The following is a 12,129-nucleotide window of genomic DNA, read 5'->3' on the forward strand; positions in this document are numbered from 1 at the left end:
GATGGGTACAGATTTAATGGTTTCGAGTGCATCATGCAAAACATTGCAATGATAAATAATCTAGGGAGGAAAAGGATCTTGCCTTCAGCCTAAGCTTATTTCACATCAAGGCTTAAGCTTATTGTACTACTCCCTCCATAACATCCGTATCTAGACATGTTTTAGTGTTAGAAACATACTTATCTAGACAAATTTACGACAAGTAATTTGGGACGGAGGTTGTATTAGGTAAATACACAGTACAAAATGTGTTAGCAGCAACAAAATGGACCTCATTTCTCTTTGGTAAAAGAAAAACCAGCATTACAACACAAACTAGACATGTTAGAAATTAACCAAGTCAGGAGCCAGGTTGCTTTGAGCTTAAGCTTATTTCACATCAAGCAGCTTATTTCACATCGACCACCATCCTGCACAGATTAATTGGCATGCATGTCAACAATGACGAATAATTAAGAGTATTATGCAGCATGACAGACATTCGTGACAAAACATGCATCTTCTATATTTTGTACAGACTAGAAAGTTAATTTGTTCAGTCTATGTTTCTCCTATTTTGAACGAACCATGGTTTTTTTATTTTTTTTCGTCTAGATATAGGCCGGCGCACCAGAACGTATTCTAGTTATTTCCTGGGAAACATTCAACTAGTACCGGCACCTATAGGAGTAATAGTTTAGTGCCAAGAGAACTAGCTAGCCATATATAGCTTGCGTCCTTCCCATCCACGAGAAAGGAAAATAATGATAATTTGCCGCAATTAATCTTGATGGCATGCAGCCACAAGGGTATAGAGCCATCTGGCTAACTTGCAATATACTCCCTCTGTTCCTAAATATAAGACCATTTAGAGATTCCACTATGAACTATATACGGATGTGTATAGTCCTATTTTAAAGTGTAGATTCACTTATTTTGCTCTGTATGTAATTCATAGTAGAATCTCTAAAAGGTCTCGTATTTAGGAACGGAGGGAGTACTAGTGTACAAACAAGCTAGCTAGCTGGACTAAACACCGACAGTGCGTCTATGCATATATGGTCGTTCGGTTCCAACCACCATTATGCCTATAGCCTAGCTGCACTAACCAACAAGGGCACTCAAAATTCAGAGGACGCAACATCAATTAAATTAACCGTAGTATGGTGGCAGTTCGAAAATACTGCCATCAACAACGATGATGGGAGTTCAAAAATACTGCCATCATTCAGAGGAGGCAAAACACCCCCAAAAAAGTAAAGTCCTTGCTGAACCCGTACATCATGCAGCTTAATGGATTACCTTAGTCGGCGGCATCACCTCCTACCTCGCGTACACAGCCCGGGACTCCCGGCGGGGCAGGATTGAGAGCTGCGTCGTCGGTATCTCGCTCCAATCCGACGCGTCCCGACCTGGAGAAGAGGGACCTGCTGCCGTGAGGTGGGGAGAAGAAACAAAACGAGCAGAAGAGAGTGGGAGAGTGAGGTGGGGAGGAGAAGAGGGACCTTCCGTGACGGGCTCCAGGACTTGCATTTAGTCTTTTGCCTGCAGTGTTATTTTTCTTGTGAGTTTATATTGCGTCCACAACATGTCCACAACATATTCACTGAGCAAGGAAAAATTGCGCTGATTAATGCTTGTCTCTCATCCCTCCCTATGTTTGTGATGGGTTTTTATCTTCTCACTAATGGTACACACGTTAGGTTTGATAAACATAGAGGTTCCTTCTATTAGAACGCGGCTGACAACAAGCGAAAATATCGCATGGTCAAATGGGAGCACATTTGCAGACCCAAGAGCCTTGGGGGGCTGGGCACTATCAATACTCTAGTCATGAACAAGTGACTGATCATCAAATGGTGGTGGAAGATCATGTCCACCACGGACAAGCCCCTTTTGGTACAACATTCTCAAGGCCAAATACTTCCCTTCCTCTAGCCCCATGTTTGCCTGTGCCACGGGCGCCTCTCAGTTCTGGAAAGACCTTGTCAAACTTAGGCCCGTTTTCCAAGGTCTAGTCAAATTTGTTGTGCTTAATGGCAAATCCACTAGATTTTAGTTTGACTGATGGTGCGGCTCGACCACGCTTGCGGTTTCTTTCCCAGTTCTTTTCTCTTACTGCCCTGACCCTGAGATCTCAATCTCTAAGCTCTCTGCCAATAACTGGGACCTTCAACTGCGGCGTTCTCTGTCTCCTGAAGAGTTGGTCGATTGGCAGCGTCTCGTTGCCCACTTCCCTATGCTCTCGAAGGAGGAGGACTCGGTGGCTTGGCCCCACTCTTCGTCTGGTCGGTTCTCTGTTAAATCCCTATATGACAAGCTGATTTCTGGATCGAACACTTCCAAATTCAAGTGGATATGGAGGGCCCGCATTCCTCCAAAGATCAAGATTTTCTTATGGCAGGCTTCCCGTGGGCGGTTGCCGGCTGGTGACCAAATCCGTAAATGTAATGGGCCTGGCTCTGATTGTTGAGCCCTTTGCGGGCAGCGAGAGGACATGACCCATATCTTCTTCAACTGTGTTTTGGCTAAACTCTTTTGGTGTTGTATCAGATCGTGGCTACATGTTTCTTGGAGACCCACTTCCTTCTCAGACCTTCGTCTTCTGGCCTCTAACCTGGTTGGGGCCCAGAGAAGATTGTTCTGGGTGGGATTGGCAGCGGTGTGCTGAACTCTTTGGATGACTAGGAACAAGTTTACCATTGAACATGTCTTTCTTGTTAAACCTCTTGATTGCTTATTTAAAACTTGCGTATTCTTGCAGCAGTGGAGATTATTGACTAAGGAGGAGGACCGAGATGCTTCCGATGTCATGATGTCCAAGATTCGGGCTACTGCTACCTCCCTTCCTCGAGCTCAAGCCGGCAGTTAGGAGTTGTTGGCCCTGATTTCGCTGTTTTTGAGTCTCTGGCCTGGGCGCCGTGTACTGGCCTGGGAGCCATGCACGTTATACTTTAGCTTGGTTTTGTTGCCGTTGATACTTTGGTCATGTTGGGATGTTGGCCCGTGTGGTTTGTTATGACTCTGCATGGTGGCTTTATTTATAAAGTCGGGCTCTGGCCTTTTCTCTAAAAAATTGCCAAGGAAAGTCGTGTCTTAACGGTTCTAATTATGTCACACGATGAGTAACACAAAAAGATCATTATTCCTCACACACACACAAAAAACACAAATAGATTGGTATGACCACTAAGAGTGGTTTTTGTGCTGCCGAGATCGTTTGCACTTCTAGTTTAGAAGATCACAAACTGTGTTTTGTGCATCCTTCTCTTTACCTTTCAATCGAGAGTCATCAACACTTGCCTTGCTTTTCTTTCCTATACTATTAGTATGGCACCCCTTCCCAACTTATCACTTGACTGTCTGAGATCTCTTGGTTCCAAACATCAGGTATCTTGTTCTTGAGCTTGAGCTTTGCCTGCTTTGTATCAACAAAAGCTTTTAGCCCATCTAGCTCGAATAAAGTTTAAAAAGTTATGATACATTTAGTCTTTTGCCTGCGGTGATACCCCGCGTCATGCGAAATTGCGTGAGAAATGTAAGAATTGAACACGCGAGATATTATATTCTAAGTTAATAATTATAATAAACATGTAGGATTCAAAAGAAACATGCATGGAAAAGTGGACTTGACTAATTTATCTTATAGACATGACTATACTCAAATTAAAATACTCACCTAATTAACCTCAACATAGACATAATTAATCTAAACTTGAAACCAATACCGTCGACACGAAGGGTGGTAATAACATGCGCGATATCGGGGTCCGGGTCTAGTGGAGGCCTCAATGGAGGTCGGCGGCAGCGGCCTACTCCTTCCTCAATATGCTAGCCAATACTACGGAGCCATCTAGCTCGTTGTCACCATGGCAACCACCGTATAGGGCCTACGGAGGATGGGGTCTGACCGAACCACCATGTCGACTAGGTTCAATGGAGGCACGCCATAAGTGCCATGACAGCCTTGGTTGGCAGCGACTGCTGGCGCGTGGTGGTGGCACTAATGGTTGTGGAGGTGGAGGTGACGGCGGCGACGGTGCTAGGGTTTGGGAAGCTGCACTCGGTGAAGGCAAGGAAAGGAATAGGGAGGAAGGAGAATCGAGGAGAGAGAGAAGAGAAAGTGTTGACGTATGTTGTTATTTAACTTGGTAGAGGCTGTTTATAGTACTCAAAAATGCATGTGGGCTGGAGTTATTAGAGCCGGTTTCATTTCGAGAACCGGCCAACGAGTTTTAGAGGCGGTTTCATTTTATTTACTTCCTGCGTTAGGTTCCCTACACAGATCGCCTACGTTAGTCATTAGCAGTTTAATGTTTTTTTGGTGGAAAACGCCTCTTAGGAACAATTTGAATAATCATTTCTGTACAAGTGGGATCCACTGGCGGAAGCAGATACCGGCCACGCATACAACAGGGAGACAATCACAACAAAATCTTCCGTGCACGATTTTGTACCTGAAAGTTTCATACGATGTAAATGTAAGTAAAGAGCACAACAACTTTGAATGTACCGTGTCTTTTGCAGTTTTGGAATAGCAAATAGGTTGCAGTCCACAACATACTGAAAAGGTAGAAGGCGAACTAGAAATACATATCAAGAGTATGAGGGAATAGTAGGCACGGGGAAAGCAACCATCGTTGTTCGTGCTAGCTCGTCACGGTCTACGTTTTTGGTTCTCCCAATGATAGGCGTCCGTACTGGTTTACGCGCAGGCCAAGGAAAACTCAAGTGCTTATTTCAGCGCTTTAGAAGCTTCATGAGGGGAGGAGACAAGCAGCAACATTCAATAGAATCAAAGCCCACCGTGAACACAATCTAAACTAAGGCAGATAGAGTACGGATGTTTATATTTTGCCCCACATAATTTCGGTTGACACTTTCAAAAAAATTGGATTAAATTTCAGTGCAATATTTTACTCTTCTTAGCTCATGATACTAAAATTTAGCTTTTGAGTGCATCCATAAAGGCTTTGAACAACAAAACATGTATAGCCTGTGGTTGCTCAAATGTTCTCAGGGGTGAAATGGTCATTCTTACTTCCAAATAACCTTTATCATGCCTAAATGGGCCAATGAGATCAACAAAAAATTATAGCTTTAATTCGAGCAAAATTAGAGTTATCAATGATTTCAATCATTGTCCAAGAATATATTACCTTTGTTTGAAGATAGAATACATGTCATCCCAGAAAGTATACAATCATATGTATATATAGCTTTGACTTCAAAATAGTTCAAACCATACATTCACATTGGTATAGCAAGTGTTAATTTTTAGTTTAGATTTGTTATGGAAAATGCCTTCATAACATATTTATATATATTTTCTACTAACATATACAAATAAAAGTATATTGATGAAAAATTTGGAGACCGTTGATGTATAAAACGACATGTGCTTATGAACAAAGAAAGTGCTCAGATGATTGAATTATCATGTACGCGTCGGGGATAGATTGGCCTTTGGCCTAGTATTTGTTGGTGATAATATTGAAGACTCTTCCTAGCTCGTGTCTTTTGCATGCCCGGATCTTCCTAAATTCCACCCAAAAACATGCTTACAGCTGTTGATCCTAAATATTTTGTAGCACTGTTTCCACTTGCTAGCTTAGTCGGCCTTTTTCCCGTAAAGAACTAAATGGGACTGGCAAAAGGGAAATTCGTAGGGGCATCAAATTGCGGGGGCACGCACCTGCCAAGTCGTGTCCGGCCGATCGCTTTAATATTCGTAAACTTGTTTAGTCTTAGGCCTTTGATTACTGTAGGTTGGGGCTCATCCATGTATGATTTTGACAGGCGTCGTCCATTCCACCTCTCAGGCCTAGTATTGTCTAATGTGTACTCCCTCCGTCTGAAAAAGCTTGTCCCTCAAATGGATGTATCTAGCACTAACTTGGTGCTAGATACATCTATTTGAAGGACAAGCTTTTTCGGACGGATGGGAGTATTACTTTACATAAATGCAAGTAAAGAGCTCAACAACTTTGACTGAAACAATAGTGGGCACCATGACAGGTATCTTCGTTGCTTGAGCTAGCTAGCGCTGCACCTTTCAATTCACCCAACAATTTGCTAAACATGCACAACTAACATTCAAATCAAAAAATGGGAACTGAACTACGATTCTTACCCTTATTAATTTTTCTGAAGTACGCGGCACCCGGGGGGGGGGGGGGGGGGGGGGGGGGGGGGACCCAGGACACAAACAGTAAACCGAAAGAGTAGTTTTACTTACCTCTCATGTGAAAAGAGAAGGTAAGAAGGGACCATGTTAAAATTGACCAAACCTACAAATGTTGTTGGGGCGTGAAGTCTCCTGGCGAATCTTCCTATGGGTTATTGGTGTTGACGCTTGGTGTAGTGCTTTTGTGGGAACGATAGGTTAGGTAGTGTTCATACCAATGTTGAGGTTATCAGGTCATTGGAATAGGGTTGTTCCCATTTGTATTGGAAAAAGGCACCCAAGAGCATCTCATATCTAGTATTTATAAAGAAAAACATTAGAAAATATAATCAAAGTACAACAAGACATATAATGACTTGTCAAAAATAAAATTACATTGAAATCATATTGGTCGTCGTCTTCCTCCGCTTGCTCGTCATCCACCGGAATATTAAAAGATAAAATTAACAAAAAGTAAGGGATAGAGACATCTGCAAACGCCATACACGGCTTTGAAGACCGCAACAGCTATCCACTCATCGTGAACGACAAGATCTAGTAGTCGGTGTAGAAACATCGGTTGGGGGCAGCATCCCATGCCATGCATGACTATCGCCTCCAATCCTTCACCTCTAATCCACAGGGTTGTAGAAACCGGATCTTGTAGCAGAACAAAACGAATGAAGAGATTGAAGTCATCATGCCAATAACTCGCCAACTACTTCTCTTAATAGACACAGTAACTCCCAAGATCCAAAGAATACCAACAAATCTGGCGACATCTCAATTATCAACAAATCTGGTAGCTTCTCATTGTTCCTCCAGCTCTCTAACTTCTCAGCTCTTTCTTTCAACCGCACATCATCAGACATGAGTTATAGGCATGCTTTCCTTCTGCATAGATCTCATATAGCTTTACAATGCTGATATATTGGTGCCCAAGATGCATTTTATTGGGAAAAACACAACGGTGAGCTCTTCTAAGAAAAAAATGATGATGAGGTGAACAACGTTGTATCATGAGCAGTACTACAAATAAGTATGGCATCCACCTATTTTTCCTATGAGAGGTTCTTATGGCAAGCAAGCTAAGGCAATGGTAATTGGCAAGACTTCTGCTCTCCAATTTGTCAAAGAAGTGCGATGCAAAGCTGAAAAACACGATGAAATGAACGAGGGAGAGGTTAGATTATGAGGGCCCGGTGGAATAGAGCTTGAAGGCTCAACTACCTTGGTATATGCAAAATAATCATGAGTAAACATAATTCTAACCAAGTCACCAGATAGAAACATACTTATCTAACACTGTCCAGAGATTGCACTATAAAATCAATCTTTGCACAACAACTTGCTACGACTATAGCTCTATTCAGTTCTGTTATTTGCTAAAGAGTTTTTTTGGTTAATTCGTACAAGCTCATAGGGCATGAGTACAAACTAAATGTGCACACATCGTAGTTCAAGATCTCCCACACACACACACAAAAAGAGTTCAAGCTATAGACGTCTGAACCAATTCATTGCTTGGCCACAACTCCGAGCCTCTCCCCCGTTTTGGAGAGCCTGCAATGAGATGAGTAAGCACAGTATTACTAAAATCAAATGAGAGAGGGGTGGGGAGTATTACCACAACACAACATGGAGAGGCATAGAGGAATTAGCACTGTCGTCATACTCTCGTTCTCAGCCACCGTGGCTCCATCGTTCCCTAGCCACTTTTAATATATGCATGAAGACACAAAAAGAATGTGTATAAAAAAATCATCATGTATAACACACACAAAAAGTGTACCATATATTTTTTGGGTAGTAATAGCCATGTTTCTTAAAGTAATTTACCGCAGTCCCCATGAAAGATGAAAAAAGTGAAAATTGCCATGGATCATATGTAAAGTAAAATTTCAAGAAAATTAGAGTAAATTGCCATAGTACCATCAAGTTAATTTGGCATGAAAAAAATTGACATAGCGATTATATTGACATGTATGTAATGGTTAAGACTTGTCGTGGCAATATAGGTAAACTTGCCATGTTAAAAAAGGTAAAAAATGCCATGGCAAAATGAAAAGTAAATTTTCACAGAGAAAAGAAAGAGGTTAAAACACAAATTGCCATGGTGTTATAGATAAATTTTCCATGTCAATATAGGAAAAATTGCCATGGCAAATTGAAAGAAAAAATTGACATCCTTTATTTTTTCCATTTGAAGGACCTATATTGCTGTGGCAATATAGGTAAACTTGCCATGTCAAAAAGGTAAAAGTTGTCATGGCAATATAGAAAGTAAATTTTTCACAGAAAAAATGAGGTTAAAAAGAAATTACCATGGCGTTAAAGATAAATTTGCCATGCCAATATAGCAAAAATTGCCATGCCAAAATAAAACAAAAATTTGCCATCTTTATTTTTCATTTGAAGGACCTATATTGCCGTGGCAATATAGGTAAATTTACCATGTCAAAAAGGTAAAATTGTCATGGCAAACAAATGGATTTGTCACCAAAAAAACAACACTTGCCATGGCAAAAAACAATTTTTTATGAAGGCAAAAAGTCATTAAAATGTTGCCATGACAAATTTCTTTCTTCTAGACAAATAATTTTGCCATGGCAAATTCACGCACTTTTTTGATAAAAAATACTAAAATTTACCATATTATTTTGGAATTTTGCCATGGCAAATTCACTATACGGCCCATGGCAAATTTCTTTCTTTTAGATGAATATTTTTTTGCCATGGAAAATTCACACATGTTTTTTAGATAAAAATTACTATAAGTTGCCATGTTACTTGCAAATTTTGCATTGGCAAAAAGTGTTACAAATCCATCTGCCGTCAGTGCGTACCGGGATTGGTCCAGCGCAGCTAAAGATTGTACCTGTGCTAAACCAAACCTACAGATTGGAATTTACCATGGTAAATGTGGGTTGAAAATTGCCATGACACCTCTGAAAACTGTAAGATGGTTGACCAGAACAGCTCTTCTTTGCAAAGATGGCAAACTGTATGAATGTGCCATGGCAAAAATTGTTCTCCCTAAGCAAACAACATGGCACAAATACAGTGGGGGCGCATATCAAACATGTAAACTTGCCATCAATGGAAAATGCCCATGGCAACTACAAATTATCCACACCAATTCTAAAGCCAAAAGGAAAATTTACAGGTTGAAAGCTGTACTCAGATGATTGATCCAACAAAAATCATGGCTCAGCTCCCGTATGCATGAACACACAACACACGTATTACGAGGGAGGAAAAAAACACATGGGTAGTAAGGGAATGAGACCTTGAGTTCAGTTCCATGGCATCGGGTGCCGGAGGAGCACGAAGCAGAGGAGCGGTCTCCAGAGGGCCTCCGGCACATACGCATGAACAAAGCTCGGCGGCTATTGGGAGGCGGCGGAATACTTCCCAGCAAGTAGTTCCCCATCGGCGCCGCACGAGGAAGACGGCGTCCCCGCCGACGAGCAGCTTGGGCTCGGGGTGAATCCCGGCGAGTAGATCACCATCGGCGCCGCACGAAGAAGACGGCGTCCCCGTCGGCGAACAGCTCGGCTGCGAGCCGCGGGGCCTCGTCCACCTCCTGGTTGACGTCCGTGAAGCGCGGTAGCGTCGGCGTCAGCGCCGCAGATGCTTTCTTCCTCCACGCCCAGCCTCCTCGAACAGCACTGCGACGGCTCTGCTCCTCCCCCTTCCGCGCCCCGCATCCTCGAGGGCCACCGCTTTTCGATCTATCGCCATGCCGCCGAGATTCACAGGCAGGCCGCCGCACAAACCCTCGTCGGCGATCTGGTCGGGTTGAATCGAGAGTGGTGGTTGCGTGAGTTGGGAAGTGGTGGTTGCCGTCAGGGTGTGGAAGAGAAATGGATAACGAAGTGGGCTTCTCACCCATCTGGCGCGACCGTGCGAGGAAAAAGGGTCGGGCCGACCGTCCGTCCGCGCGTTTCCATCTGGTTGGGTGACGCGGCTGCTGAGAGCATTAATGGAGCATGCTAGTGAAGAATAATTAAGATAAATCCGGCAAGCTTGTTTTAGTTTGAATTTGAAGATATTTTTATGAATTTCTCTATCGTGTCAACATATAAAGTCTGAATGTGTTTTCTATGTCTCTTCTATTATTTTTATTTTTCAGTTTTTCTTGTGTGCGTGTGTGTGTGCGTGCGTGCGTGTGTGTGTCACTTTTTGTATGCGCACACGCATGTGCGTGTTGGGGGAGATGACAACATCGATATAAGATGCAAGTTATTTTTGATGTGTTGAGAGACGATTAATCTCCAACTTTGGTGTTTTGTTATTTGAACATGGAGTATAAGATGAATGTATAGGACGTGAATTTTTGGGACATGCGGCTACGCGCTGCCGTTATCCCGGTCGTCCGGCAACGCGCTACGATTGCTACTTTTATTAGCACTTTTGCAATACGCGCCGCGTGAATTCACACATCGCACGAATACGTGTGTTATAGGTCCCGGCGGTGGGCCAGCAGCATAGCCCACGTTCAATGAATCAGACGAGAAAAACAAAAAAGCCCGGTCCGGGAGATGGATTAACTCCCCGTCCTTCGGTGGATGCGCATAATTGAACCGTCGTCAATGCTCTGGACGTGGGGCAGCCACCATAAGTACCTCGTGGTGTGCACTGTAGCTCATTTTCAATCTGCGTCCTGTGGAGAGCAGAAGAACAGGGGAAATGACTTCGGTAGAAACAGAGATACACAGGTTAGCATATGGACACTGGACTTGATCCTGCGTTTTACTTGGGTATACGCATAAACGTGCTGACGTATATCCAACCTGTTCGTCCCCTTGCATTGCAGACTTTTCTTATGGCAATTGTTATTAGCTGGCAGAGTCTATGTATTAATGTGTCACCCATCAATTGGCAGATGCATCAATGGAATAATGCTAGTACAAGAACTTTATTCATAGCATCTGTTTCATGATAAACTGGATGGTTTAGTGTATGGTAATACTCATATGCTAATTAGCCCAAGATATTACATGGCTAATAACTGGCACACTGATTAAACACACTTGTATGATGGTTAGTCCTAATTTACCGATTAACATATTACTAATACATCGACTAAGCACACAAATTTAGCTGCAACCATGACAAACTTTCTCCCATATATTCAGGTAATTAAATGCATCTCGTAGATATTTTCATATTGTAAGTTCAATTAGAAATCTGTGGAGTTGGTTTTGATGTCTCTAATTTGTTCAAAAATGGGAACCGTAATTTTTGGTTAACATGTATGCTTGTGAAGCTGAGATCAAAACCGAAGCCATAAAAAAATCATTCTCTAATATTGGTGATATCTCAAATATCCTATAAGTTATGTAAAAGTATTTTAACCCTTTCTGTAGAATTTTGCCTGATCTTTTAATTGACATTCTGATTTTGTATCAACGTTGCATTTAAAAATCAGATTCTATTTTTTATGATTCAAGTTAACTATGAAGAATGGAGTTAAGTGATTTTTTAGTCAAAAAATTGATGCATGTAAGAGTTTTAAGTCAGTAGTCCGAAACTAAAAAACCTCATTTTCCAAATTGAACAATGTTGGATGGAGAGAGCTAGTGTGATTATGGACAGGCTGCATGCTTTCAATGTAGTTAACGCTCCAAACGACATGCTCCGCGGCCATCTTCTAATCAAGTACCATGGATAGTGTAGTTATTGTGGTGCAGCTGGCCATTTAGACTGACATGTTAATCAACGCACGTCTTCAATGCGCGAGTCTGCCTTCTAGGCCATCTCCTGGCAAGGTCAGAAGTATACAAGAGTTGTATTAATTGTATACGGTGGATGGAATTTATTATACAGGCTCGATGTATTAGAGCTGCACGAATCGCGCGGAAACAATCGGTCTTGATAATGACCCCGCGTGGCTGCATGTCCACTCAAGATTTATCGGAATGTATACATGGAAATTATTTTTAATTAGTGTGCAAATTATTTTTAAGATGTTAGGTAAG

At 42.2% G+C, this 12,129-nt stretch overlaps 1 long non-coding RNA gene across 1 annotated transcript; it reads right to left on the reverse strand.

The window, feature by feature from the left end:
* Nucleotides 1-7,074: 7,074 nt before the first annotated feature.
* Nucleotides 7,075-10,350, reverse strand: LOC123165318 (uncharacterized). Its single transcript, XR_006482929.1, has 2 exons — nucleotides 7,773-10,350; nucleotides 7,075-7,708 (listed from the first exon to the last, which is right to left on the reverse strand). It is a non-coding gene; the product is annotated as an uncharacterized lncRNA (long non-coding RNA).
* Between the last annotated feature and the right edge of the window lie 1,779 nt (nucleotides 10,351-12,129).

The sequence above is a fragment of the Triticum aestivum genome, chromosome 7D, assembly GCF_018294505.1.
Source record: "Triticum aestivum cultivar Chinese Spring chromosome 7D, IWGSC CS RefSeq v2.1, whole genome shotgun sequence".
NCBI classification, from domain to species: Eukaryota; Viridiplantae; Streptophyta; class Magnoliopsida; order Poales; family Poaceae; genus Triticum; species Triticum aestivum.